Genomic DNA, 13,666 nt, shown 5'->3' with positions numbered 1-13,666 from the left:
GAGATGTTGAGGTATAGGCACACCCTTGGTGCTTTTAGGAAATGACTTCCTGCATTTTGAACCTGTGACAAATATTGCTATTGCTTTATTCATATTCAAAGAAGGGAGAAAGGCAAAAAGCTGGTAACTACAGGCTGATTAGCCTAAGTTTTGGAAAAATATTGGAATCATTTATTCAGGCAGTAGCAGCAGAACATTTAGAAAATCAATCTAATAAAGCAGATCAAGGCTACACAAAAGGAAAATTATGTCTGACTAATTTATTAGAGGTTTTCGAGAAGATTGCAACCAGAGTGGATGTGGATCAGTAGATGTGTTGTATTTGAATTTCCAGGAGTTCAACAAGGTAGCTCATAAAAGACCAGGTCTGGTATGGACAGAGAATTGGCTCATGGGCAGGAAACAGTGATAAGGGGTTCTTTTTCAAGTTGGCAACCCACCACCAATGGGTTTCCAAAGGGATCAGTGCTGGACCACAACTGTTTACAATGTATATATTAGTGACTTGGAGGAAGGAAACAAATGTACTGTAGCCAAAGTTGCAGACAACACAAAAGTAGGCAGTAAGGCAGGTTGAGAAGGGTATATAAACAGGTTACAAAGAGATACTGATAGTTCAAGTAAATTGGCAAAAGGAATATGATATGGGAAAATGTGAAGTTGTTCATTTGGAAGGGAGAACAAGAGAACAAAATACAATTTAAATGGAAAAGAAACTACAGAAAGCTGCAACACAAAGTGACTTGGAGGGACTTGTCCAAGCACAGAGGCACAGCAGATAATCAGGATGGCTAATGGAATAAAGGCCCTATTTCAAAACAGATGGAGTACAATAGTAGGCAAAGGAAGTCATACTGAAACTGTACAAGGTGCAGTACAAGATCACATCTGGAATGCTGTGAACTGTTTTTGATTCCTTACTCAAGGAGAAATATCATTTCACTGGAGGTAGTTCAGAGAAGTTTCACTAAGATGATTCCTAGTATACAGAGATCATCTTATTAACAAATGCTAAACAGGGGGGACTGTACTCACTGGAGTTTAGAAGAATGATAGGTGATTTTATTAAAACATTTGGGATTCTTTCAGAGTTTTACATGTGAATGCTGAGAGGATGTTTCCCTTCATGAGAGAATGTCAGACCAGAGGGCAGAATCTCAGAATTACGGGAAGAAAATATAAGACTGAGATGAGGAGGACTTTCTTCTCTCAGAGGATTGTGTGTCTTTGGAATTCCTTGCCTCAGAGAACTGTGGGGCAGATTCTTCTGTACTGAGATCGGGCTGAGATAGATAGATTCTTCAAGGATCGGTGCAGACTCAATGGGCTGAATGGCCTCTATCTGCATTGAAGGGATTCTGTGATTCTATGGCACTACCCTTGGGAATACCATTAAAAATCACACAACACCAGGTTATAGTCCAACAGAATTTAATTAAACCTGTTGGACTATAACCTGGTGTTGTGTGATTTTTAGCTTTGTATACCCCATTCCAACACTGGCATCTCCAAATCTTGGGAACACCGACAGTCACGTCCTGTGCCAGGAAGGATTGTCCATAATGACCGCAACCATCAACCAATGGAAAGATTTACATCCATTGCCCAATGGTTATTTTGCTTGATGTCAAGTACAGTCATTTGGACTTCATCTCTGGAGATCAACTCTTTTGTCCATGTTTGGACCATATGCTGGTACTTCAGGAAGCATATACAGAAACTTGCTAATGCAGGTTAAAAAGCAAACTTAAAGATACCAATTGGTGAAAAAATGATAACTCTGGAATTTAAAAGTAACAGTGAAAGTAAATGTAACACACCAATTCAGTATCTTAGCTCATACGAGGAAAAGATTTCAGGGAATGGAAAGTTTACACAAATGAACAAAAATTTAAAATCCCATGAATCATTCTGCCGACATGCTGTTAATTATATAGATATCACTTTTTTAATCAACTTGTTGAAGTGTGTTATGACACATCTCTGGAGCAGATGGGACTTTGAACCCATGCTTTCTAGCTCATAGCTAGAGACACTCCCACAGAATAACAAGAGCTCCACTGATAATTTTATATAAAAGTGTGTTTTACGTGCATGCATGTGGTAAGCAGTATACTGTGTTCCAGTAAACAGAAACTGTCTCGAAAATATAAGCATGCAAAGATTTGGACCAATTCTAGCCTTCACCATTGTCCACTCTGGAACAGAGAATGGTAGAAAAAAATGGTGTCTCAAGCTAAGGTTTAGAAATGGAGTTAAAAAAATAGATAAGTAAAATCCTAGTGGACAGTGTGGAAAAAGGTAGAAAGCAAATGCAAACTCTTTGAGTATGTTTATCCTCCAATGTTTTGAAGTCTGAACTATATGACAATGGAAAAATAAAGTACATATATTGTTACTGGGCCTCACATCATTGCTACAAAATGTAAAGTGAGAAGTACTTTGAGAGAGAAGCCATTAACCAAATAGCGATGAAGGTTTGAATAGATTTTACAAAAACGTTTGTTTGTAAAATAGCTATGTGGTATAATGATTGTGTCTTTTTAATTTTTCTGTTTCTTTGATTTTGGATTGAAAAGGAAAGAAAGTTGTTTTAAAACCAAGGATTGCAGAATGAGAACTTCTAAAAAAATCAAGCTACCAACATTTATTCATATTCAAGTAACGGGGGAAGGTTACTGCAGACAAACTGGCATCAGAGAATGTGCATAAGGTGTGATTCAGCCAATAAATAGCTGATTGATCAATGGAGCAGTGGTAAGTTACCAATGAAGAAGTCCATCTGCCTGCCAATAACTACGTGACTGGCTGCCAGGTACGTGTACAGCTTGTTGGTTTGAGCCATATATCCAAAAGGTGGTAGGGTGGGAGGTCATGCAGGCAAGAGCAAGAGAAGAGACAGAACGAGACAAGGGAAAAAGCTAACATCTATGGTAAAATTTAAGTGCCAATTCAAGGTGGAAGTCATAGCAAACAACTGTGTTACCCTGGGCTGATTTAAAATCCCTTGAACTATGTTACTTCAGCATCAATCAAAAAGAGAGACATTTAGAATGTAATTAATCTTTGGATAACTCAATGGGTTCTTCTAACAGTTGTCGGAATTCAGAACTTTGGTGAAATAATAGACAGAAAATGACCGCAATATATTTAACTTAGTTGCCTAGTGGAACAATGGCTCTTTTGGAATTGACATAGCTATATTTTTAACTTGGTTATGATAAAGAGAGTCTGGAAAATCAATTTTTGTGCAGACCTTGTTTTAAATGCACAATACAATGTGTTCAACACAATGCCTTTATTGAAGTGAACTCAAGATACCTGTCAACAGTGTGCTTGCAGCATGGTTGAGGCTAGGTGACAGCAGCAAATTAGAAAGGACATTTATACGTGACTACTTTGATCCAAAAATCCTCTTTTTAGTCAAAAAACTGCATACATTATTATGAACCTTCACTCAAGCTATCAAAATACATACATGGCTGTTCTTGTGTCTTAACAGGCTTGGTATTCCAGCTAGTTGAACATTTGTGTGTCTCACATTAGTCTCAATTATATGCAAGAGCTGAAAATGTGTTGCTGGAAAAGCGCAGCAGGTCAGGCAGGATCCAAGGAGCAGGCGAATCGAAATTTCGGGCATGAGCCCTTTTTCAGGCCCATGCCCGAAATGTCGATTCTCCTACTCCTTGGATGCTGCCTGACCCGCTGTGCTTTTCCAGCAAAGCATTTTCAGCTCTGATCTCCAGCATCTGCAGTCCTCACTTTCTCCTCAATTACATGCAAGGCCTATATGTGTGTGCATTGCAGTCGTATACATGTGATGATGGATTGTCAGCTGTATAATCAGCATCTGCTGGAATGATCTGTGCTCAAGCTTGCTTTCTAAATCTTCTCATCTGACTCTGCTAACTCACGTTGTTGCCTTAGCTATCTCTTTCATTGCCTGTGTGGTATGCGGTAAGACAATCTTCTCATTTTGGGACTTCAACTTCAAGATTCTTTCATGTTCCTGCAATTAGACAAAAAGCACAGTGCAGAGAGGATGTATCAGTCATCAGTTTGTGCTGCCTGAAAAATACCAGAAATCTTTTCTGCAGTGTTTAGGGTTATTAGTCTGAGGTTTTGACTTCTCTCTGCTGAGATAGTGCCTTTAGCATAATGTCTAATGACAGAAACTCCAGATCTTCAGACTTGTCATTGCACCGGACTCTGAGTAATTCGCTCGCTTGATGTGAGCATTGTTCCATCATAGAATTTTCAGTTTACCTTCCAGCATTTTCCTTCTGGACTGCCATCTGGTACAACTTTACACAGATCTACAAAGCTCAATGTCCCAGAAAGAACCAGCATCAATCTGGCACTCCATATTCATTGGATACTTTCATACTGCTATTTTCATTACAATCAGAAGAAATTATTTTATCCTTAAGATATGACATTGCCAATCTGCTCTACAGTGTAGATTGGATTTCTACCTGAGTCTTTATCCACCATCTTTCTAGTTCCTAGGTTTGATTTTTCCAAATTGTTCTCTCACATCTTGCAGTCCTCTTCTTTTTAGGTTCATTTGTCTGCCTTGTATCTAAACATTTGTCTGTAGATTGTTTCACTTCTGCAATTAAACTTTTTCGATGCTAGTCATTTTTTTTGTTTTATTTAATAATCTCAGCAATATTTACAATTTGTCCTTCAAGCCAATTTTTCTATTGGCTATTCTGTGGATTCTGTTGCTGTTCTCCACAATGTTGACCCAGAAAGGTCAATGCTACTTTTCAGCATACCAGACAGGGCTCAGCTACTGATCAACATAGTGCATTGGTCTGGACTGCTTCTCCACATTACAGGCAAATGCACCTGTTCCCCTATGTATCCACAGCAGCAACCGACTCTGGAAATAAAACCTGCAACCAACCAGGCCTGGGTGTAAAATAGTAGAGGAAAAAAAAGAGAGAACGAGACAGCAAACAGAGAGAGAGAGAGTGAGAGTGAGTTTGTGTGCGTACGTGTGTGAAGGAGAAAGAGAGAGTGTGAGTGTGTGTGTGTGTGCGCGTGCGTGTGTGTGTGAGAGAGAGAGAGAGAGAGTGTGTGTCAGCGTGGAAACAGACACCTGTCAATTCAGTCATTAATATTCTAAATTAATCTAGTCCCATTTATTAGTATTTGGCCCATTTCCCTCTAAACTCTTCCTTTTCATGTATCCATCCAGATGGCTTTTAAATGTTAGTATTGTACAAGCTTCTACCACTTCCTCTATCAGCTCATTCCATTCAGAGGCACAGACTGAGAGCAAGCCAGAGATTGAGAGAAAGACATTTAAAAAAGGATCTGGCCCAGATAATGTAGAATTGAAGGATATTACATTGGATGTGAACACTGGCGTGCCTTTAAAAAAGAGACAGCACAAGTACTACCAAATATATATTCCTAGGAAAGGGAAATTTAGGGAGAACATCCCCCAGCTTCCTAAATGACAAAAGATTAATATTAGGACAAAGAAAAGTGTGCTTTTGACAGTTGTCAGGTGATTATACAAGATAGAACCAGACAGATAATGAAAGAATTCAATGGGGAATGAAGAAAGCATACGAGGGGCAAAGAAAGAGTATGAAGGGAAATTGACAACTAATATAAAAGGGAAATCTAAAATCTTCAATTGTCATTAAAAAAAACAAAAGTTAGTAAAAGGAGTGGGAGGTGGGTCAAAGAGGCATTGCTGAAGTATTAAATTTAAAAAATTCTATCTGCCTTTTCAATTAGAAGCAGTCATGTTGAAAGAGGAGATACTTCAGACGTGAAGGGCCTAAAACTGATAAAGAGGAAAAACTGGGACACATTGTCCATACTTTAAGTTAGCAAGGACTGGATGAGATACTTCCAAGTTTGAGAATAGAAAGTATAGTGGCATAGGCCATAATTTTACAATCTTCCTTCAACTCAAAAGATAGTGTTAGTCAATTTAACCTTGATGGTGGGAAGCTTTTGGAAATGTTAATTTGGGGAAAAAAGATCCTCACTTGAACAAATCTGTTGAGTAAGGAAAGCTAACATGGATTTATAATGTTATTTCCCATTTTAAAAATTTGCTTGAGGGTTTGATGAGGTAACAGAAATAACTAATGACGGTAATGCTGTTGTGTTGCATGTGGACTTCCAAAAACCATTTAGCAATATATTGCACACAGATTTGTTAGCTACGTTGGGCCTCATTGAATAAAAAGAACAGTAGTAATTTGGATTGGGTTTTGGCTGAGTGGCAGGAAACATCGCAATGGTTAGTGGATGTTTTTCAGGCTGGAGGAATGTTTTATAGTGAAGGATTACAGTGGACGGCATTAGAATACAGTGTCCTAGATTTTATTAACAGGGATAGAAACTATAAAAGTTCTGTTTCACCATATATAACATTGGCTTGAGTACAGTTGGAGTATAGCATCCTGTTTTGGGTGCCACAAGTGTTATGAAGATATTAGAGAAGGTGCAAAACTGATTCACAGGAATGGTTACAGAGATGAACAACTTTAATTGTAATTATTTGCTTTGAAGAAGAAAATAGAGAGGGAACTTGAAGCAGGCATTAAAAATCATCTTTTGTCTGGACAGAGTAAAAAGTGATAGGAAATGTTTCTTATTCTTGAAAGTAACAAGAAAAACAGACACAGATTGAAGGTGACTGGCTGGCAACATGAAGAACAAGTTTCACACAGTGAGTGATTACGATCTGGGATGCACTGCCTATGCATAGTGGAAGCAGGTCTATCAAGGCATTCAAGAGGAGTTGAATTAATTAAAAAGGAAGAATGTGCATTGTTACAAGGGGAAAGATATGGTGAATTGTTCCTCCAGAGACACAACTGGATGAATGGCCGCTTATCGTGTAAACATTTTAAGGTTGTGATTAATGGCTTCAGGTAATAAGAACCGGAGAAATTAGAAACAATTGGTTTAAAGATTTGTGAACCACTTAAATAATTCTACCTTATCAAACATTTAAAAACTCTCAAAAGGTGCAGGTTTGGTTGATGAAAGATAAACAAGGCTGACAGATGACAGTAGTGGGAATCGTGAAATATATTTTTAAAAGTACCGAAAATGTCACCAAGTTATTATAATTATAAGCCTTACATTTCCCCATGACATTATCATGGTAATTGTTATGGAACAATGACAAATATTTCATCTTATATCTTATAGTAGCACCCAGGTTTAGACTTTATGCAGTGTTACAGAAAGGAGAAGCTTTTAAATGTATTTTGGATATTGAGCAATGTAGCTTTGGAATAAACTGAAATTAGCAATACTACTTAGCCAATGGACTATAAGGCCAAAGGAAGGAGAGATATGGGCAACTGTGAAGCTCAATTGGTTAGTTGAATGGTTATGTTTAATTGTTTGCACATGGTGGTTATAGTGTCAAAATTCACTTGTACTCCTTTGGAAAAAAAGACTAATACTGGGGTTATTGGATTAGGAATTCAATTTTGTGTTTTATTTGTTTTATAATGTTTGTCTAAGTAAATAAAAGCTCAAAAATGTGTACGGATTGGTTCCAGTTTTATCCCTCACTGCTCACTTTTTTGCAATACAACACATGCTGTGTACTGTTCCTTAATTGGGTCATTTGCAAAATATTCTATCACAACTATGAAACAGTTCCAAAGTAGTTAAAATGCATGTTATAGAAAAAAAGTAATAACGTGATATTTTGCATTACAACTACTAACCTTGAGAGGATTTTGAAGCCAGTTTGGCACAAGTACATAATACCTTAGAGGGATGAGGTCCAAACTGCAAACCAACTTTGTTAGGTGACAGATATCTTATAGTGTAGGAGACAAAGAGGGAGTGTGTATGGTGCCTTGTATCATCATGAAGAAATCAAAGTCCCAGGACAGGAAGCAGACAATCAGTGTTTTTAATTTTAAAAGTCCTATGTATCCAATGGAGGAAATAACATTTCATTAGTTCAATACCATTCACAGATAAAATAATGGGAACAGTTCTGAAGGATCAGCAGCAACAGGTTTTGTTTGAAAAATTTGTCAGAATGAAGTTAGAAGATTATTCTGTGACAGACATTCCTTGATGTGTTTGAGAGGATTACAGATTAAATAGTCATTAAGAGAATGTCTTAGGGAGAAATGGCTCTTCAGAAATATTTTCTCACTATGTTCCCAATTAAATTAGTTAAATTAAAAATGCACAAAGGTCCAGGGTTCAAGATTGGACAAGATAAGAAGCTGGGTAAAAAAGTAATTGCACAGTCCAATTGTCAGAGATCAAAGATTTTTTAAAAATCTGTACTCATTTAGGAGCTTCATCTGTGATGAGCACATCTAAATATTTGAGCAGGTACAGTATAGGATTTCATAACATTTGAAAAAGTGATTGGAAAATCATGTGTGGCTCATTATAAAACTGTTATGTTCTTGATAGATGAGGTCATAAAAATTACCCTTTATATCTGATTAGTGGAGGTCATAGATGGCCAAATTTGTTGACTCCAACATTACAAAAACAATAGAAGTTTAGAATGCAGTTAACGTGGATATGTTTAGTTTTGTAAAGCAGCTAATTTCTAACATTGATCTAGACAAACAATATGAAACATCACTATCAAATGAATAGAATCAAATAAATATCGGGAAATTGGGTCCTTAAACAACCGCAACATTTCACAAGCAACATCAGTTATTAAAGAAATATTTACGAAAGCTAATAAGTGTCAAAATATGAGAAAAGACAATAAATGTAATAACTAGGTTTTGTTAAATATAAAAGAGACAACAGTTCTGTTGCAGTTGTCACAGCTCAGCAGTTTTCATTCTCTCAGATCATAAACAAATATTAATGTACGGTTCTAGCTAAACTTCATTAAAAGTGACAGTTTCTCCAGACATCACTAAGTGGTGCAAATGTTGACAGTTGTGAGGTAGTTAAACTGTGGGAAACAGTGGGGCTGCACTGATTCCAAAAATTAATTACTTAACAAGGCCTCGGCATTCTGCAAGCCAACTAGCACTTTGGAGTTGATAACGAGGATTATGAGGGGGTAGTAGGGGAGGAGATGGGGGAATCTTGTGCCCTGGTAGAACAAACCCCATCCATTTTAACATGATGTCGCGTCTTCAATGAAATGATCCTATTTATATTTGTTCTTTTCATCTATTTATTATTGTTCATAAACAGCCACTAAAAATGGGAGGCTTCTTTAAAAAATAACTGGAGAAGAAAGTGCAAGGCAATGGGGAAATGAACAGGGAATTTATCTTGGGCAGATTATTACTATTGAATAGATGCTCAAGTGTCTCATACTTAAAGAGTCTGGTTTTCATATAGCAATGGTAGTGGGAACAGAATCAGAAAAGACAAACTCAATTTAACAAAACTATTTCCATTCTCTAGTACCTTCCTGATGCACGAAATATTCCGAGGCTCAAACATCTTCAGTTGCTTAATCAATGACCTTCCCTTCATCATCAGGTCAGAAATGGGAATGTTCGCCAATGATTGCATAATGTTCAGCACCACTTGTGACTCTTCAGATTTTGAAGTAGTCTATGTTCAAATACAGAAAAACCTGGACAAATGTTACTTGCCACCTCCCAAGCTTGGACAGTGCTACACAAGTTCTAGGTACTGACTATCTCACCACTATCCCTTGACTTTCAATGGAACTACCATCACTGAATCTTCCAGTATCAAAGTCATGAGGGCTTACTATTGGTCAGAAGCTTAATTGCACTAGCCATACAAATACAGTTGCTACAGGAACAGGTCAGAAGCTAGAATTACTGCATTGAGTAATTCACAACCTAACTCCTCAAAAGTCACAATATCTACAAGACACAAGTTAGGAGTGTGATGGAAAACTCTCTACGTGTCTGGATGAGTACAGCTCCAACAACACTGAAAAAGTTTGACACCATCTAGAACAAAGCAGACCACTTGATTGGCATCACATCCACAAGCATCCATTCTTTCCCCCACCTATACTATATAGCAGCAGTCTCACTAATGTTCCTTCGACAGCACTTTCCAAACCCCCAATCATTACCATTTTGAAGGACAAGGGCAGCAGATATATGGGAATGCTACCACCTGCAAGTTCCCTTCCAAGCCACTCACTGTTGTTATTTGGAAATGTTTCACTATTCTCTCATGGTCATTGAGGCAAAAATTCTGGAACTCCCTCCCTAATGACCTGCACAAATGGACTGCAGAGATTCACAAAGGGAGTTCACCACCACCTTTTCAACAGAACTCAGGCCTATGAATGAATTTTCATGAAATATGTGTGGCAATTTTAGTGTCCAGGAAAACTTTAATTCACAACCCTGCAACACGTCTTTGAAAACTGGAATTGCTATTGGTCGTCCATTATCATATTTAAATTTCCTTCTCGCATCCCCTCCTCCCCCCCAAAAATGTATGGTGGATGCTAGTACAATTGCAACATTTAAAAGGCATCTGGATGGGTATATGAATAGGAAGGGTTTGGAGGGATATGGGCCGGGTGCTGGCAGGTGGGACTAGATTGGGTTGGGATATCTGGTCAGCATGGACGGGTTGGACTGAAGGGTCTGTTTCCATGCTTACATCTCTATGACACTGTGACTCTATGGTTGGAAACCCTGAATCAAAACCACCTTGTTGGAGAGTTGATGGCTGCTGAGGGAAGGCTGTTCAGGAATCAAAAACATTCTGATAGAAACAAATCAAATATTTTGGCAACTTCAAATGTCACTATTCGATGTAATATAGTCACATATATGTGATTTATCTTCATTCATTCATCACAGAACTCCATCCTTTAAATATAAATTGATTGGACATTGACCAACATTATCAAAAGTACTGAGGTGCATTCAAGTAATTTTCCCATTGGCCATAATGAATTCAAAATGTTGGAATAATATTCTGGGAAAACATCTGTAATATTTTGAACTGTTATTTAAATTTCAGATGATCTTTAAATTTGAAAGAAATTACCCTTCTATTGAAAGTTTAAAAAAAAATCTAAACACCTGTTCTGCCAAGTATCTACTTTGAAATCAATAAAATCATAACCTTTCAGTTCTCCTGTCTGTGACCACTATGAATGCCTTCCTGCCTGGATTTCAAAAAACTACAGAACCATCAAGTATTTTGTGTTTTGAGCAACAGCGTGAAGAGATTAAGAGGTCATTAAAGGATTATGTGCCTTTGATGTGGGACATGTATGTGTTGCTTTTGTTTTCTTACAAAAGATTATCCACTTGAGGGATTATACATTTTTGAACAGCTTTTATGATTGATAGCTTTTGGTACACTCCTGTATCGAATATCAATTTTAAAATATAAAGAAGTCTCGTTTTTTAAACTAAGAAGGGGCAGGGGTGAGATGGTCAGTACTTAGCAGTTGTATAGCACAGATGTTACTTGCCATTTCAAAGATAGCCTAAGGTTTGCCCATGTGGAAACTGGTTCAGTAGCTACTCAGGATAGTTGAGAAGCATGGGGAGTACAGGGTACCATGGATACCTGAATTGACAGGATAGATTAATGCAGAAGATTTTGGAGTGAGGATTGGGAACATAAAAAAAAACAAGTTGGAAGGTGACACGCTGTCACCATGAACTATGACTGGTCTTCTAAGCAATCTGTTTTCATATCCTCAACTTGCAAAACACAAGAGCTCTCTCGGTGAAGAAAATATGGCAATAATGGAACACAGAGGCAGATTTGAATCTTGATACTCTGTCACCAAGTTTGCCCACTCAAGGTCAGTGTTTTACATGTTTTGCCCAATGAATAAAAATACCTAGCGTATAAATCGTCTCTTGTCTCACTCAGTATTGAAGTTGAATTGTAGTATCTGAGAAAAGACAGGTATGTAAAAAGTGAGAAATTCAATCCAAACCAGAAGGCAGTTTTGTTGCTATGCTCCCAAATCTGCTCCACTAAAGTAGGTACAACTTCCAGCACCACTAATCCAGAAACAAGACAGCAGGGTCAATCTTTCTAAGATGACTGCTAAAAGTATTGATGACACACCAAAAATTAAGCATTTATATAATCCATAACAATGCAAGTTATATTTAAGCTTTAAAAGGTAGTGAATAGACAACACTTCAGTTGCAATTAAATGCCAATTATAGTAATGCATTACAGCTGGCAATATTTGAACAGGTATCTCCGCAGCTGGTTTGTTAACACAGATGCACAGAACTACTCAATGTAAACCGTTTTCAGAGTTCAAGTGCCTTCTGAAAGCACTGAACTAAGTTTTGCATTTGTGTGCAAAATTAGTTGAAGTCCAATAACCCCTCTGAGAACTTCTCATATTCAGCTTTGCACAATACAGTTATCAGTCATTGCTCTGGTGTAGCAATCTCATCTCCAAGGTAATAGATTATTAGTTCAACTCTCATTTCAAAATACTTGACAGTACCATCTAAACTAAAATTCCAGTCCAGTACAGTTGACTTTGCATTTTCTTGGGGCTAAAATATAACACCAAATAGATTATTTTGAATAATAACAGAGGATTTCTTCCCAAGCAATATTGATTCCTCAACTAATATAAATAAAAGAGATTACTTGAACATTAACAGGTTGTTGCTTCTGGCCCTTACTGTGTTACATTAGCTGCTATATTCCCTGCTACATCAGTAAGTGACTATACATCAAAGATAGTTAATTGATGATAAAGGCTTTGGGATATCCTAAGGAAAGGTGCTATTTCAATGAAGTCTATCGTTTTACTATTGTTACACAGTCCCTTGTCCATTGCAATCGTGAAGCTAAATAACATTTTTGAATTAATACTCCTTGAAGTACAGGAAAGAGCTTATTGTTCCTTCATAACCAGCCACAGAACCAATTTAGCAGTCAACTTCTTTAGGAGGAGTACTGATTCACTTATGGTTGGGTGTGATTATACAGTAATCAGCAACAGGTTCCCTTGTCCACTTCTGACCTGATGCCATGATATTTCATATGTCTGGAGCTAATATTGATACCCCCTAGGGCGACTCCATCCAAACTCTATATCACTGTGCTGCCACCTCTGCAAGGCCTTTCCTGCTAGTGGGACAGGACATACCCAAGGATGGGGTTTGCATTGTTTGGGACATTGTCTGTAAGATGTGATTCTGTGAGCATGAATATATCAGGTGGTTACTTGACTTGTTAGTAAGACAGCTCTCTCAATTTTGGCACTAGTGCCCAAATTTTAGTAAGGAGGACATAGCAGAGCTGATAGGGCTGTGTTTATATCATTATTTCCAGTGTCAAGATCAATATGAGGTGGTGTCTGATTTCATTCATTTTTGAGAATTTTCAGCAGTTTGATGCAACTGAATAAAATACAAGCTGAAAATGAGTTGCTGGAAAAGCGCAGCAGGTCAGGCAGCGTCGAAAGAGCAGGAGAATCGATGTTTCGGGCATGAGCCCTTCTTCAGGATTCCTGAAGAAGGGCTCATGCCCGAAACGTCGATTCTCCTGCTCTTTGGATGCTGCCTGACCTGCTGCGCTTTTCCAGCAATACATTTTCAGCTCTGATCTCCAGCATCTGCAGTCCTCACTTTCTCCTTGAATAAAATACAAGGCCATTTCAGACAGCAGTTAAGAATCAAATTCAATGCTTTGCATCTGGAGTCACATGCAGACCAGACCATGTAAGGAC

The 13,666-nt window shown here is 37.8% G+C and overlaps 1 protein-coding gene across 1 annotated transcript in view; it reads right to left on the bottom strand.

Moving 5' to 3' along the window:
- Nucleotides 1-13,666, bottom strand: part of LOC132822921 (cadherin-4-like) — a 672,789-nt gene that overhangs the window by 340,699 nt on the left and 318,424 nt on the right. The window lies entirely within an intron of this gene.

Source organism: Hemiscyllium ocellatum, chromosome 15 (genome assembly GCF_020745735.1).
Source record: "Hemiscyllium ocellatum isolate sHemOce1 chromosome 15, sHemOce1.pat.X.cur, whole genome shotgun sequence".
NCBI classification, from domain to species: domain Eukaryota; kingdom Metazoa; phylum Chordata; class Chondrichthyes; order Orectolobiformes; family Hemiscylliidae; genus Hemiscyllium; species Hemiscyllium ocellatum.
Note: the sequence above shows the minus strand (reverse complement) of the source record. Positions and strands in the feature narration are given on the sequence as shown.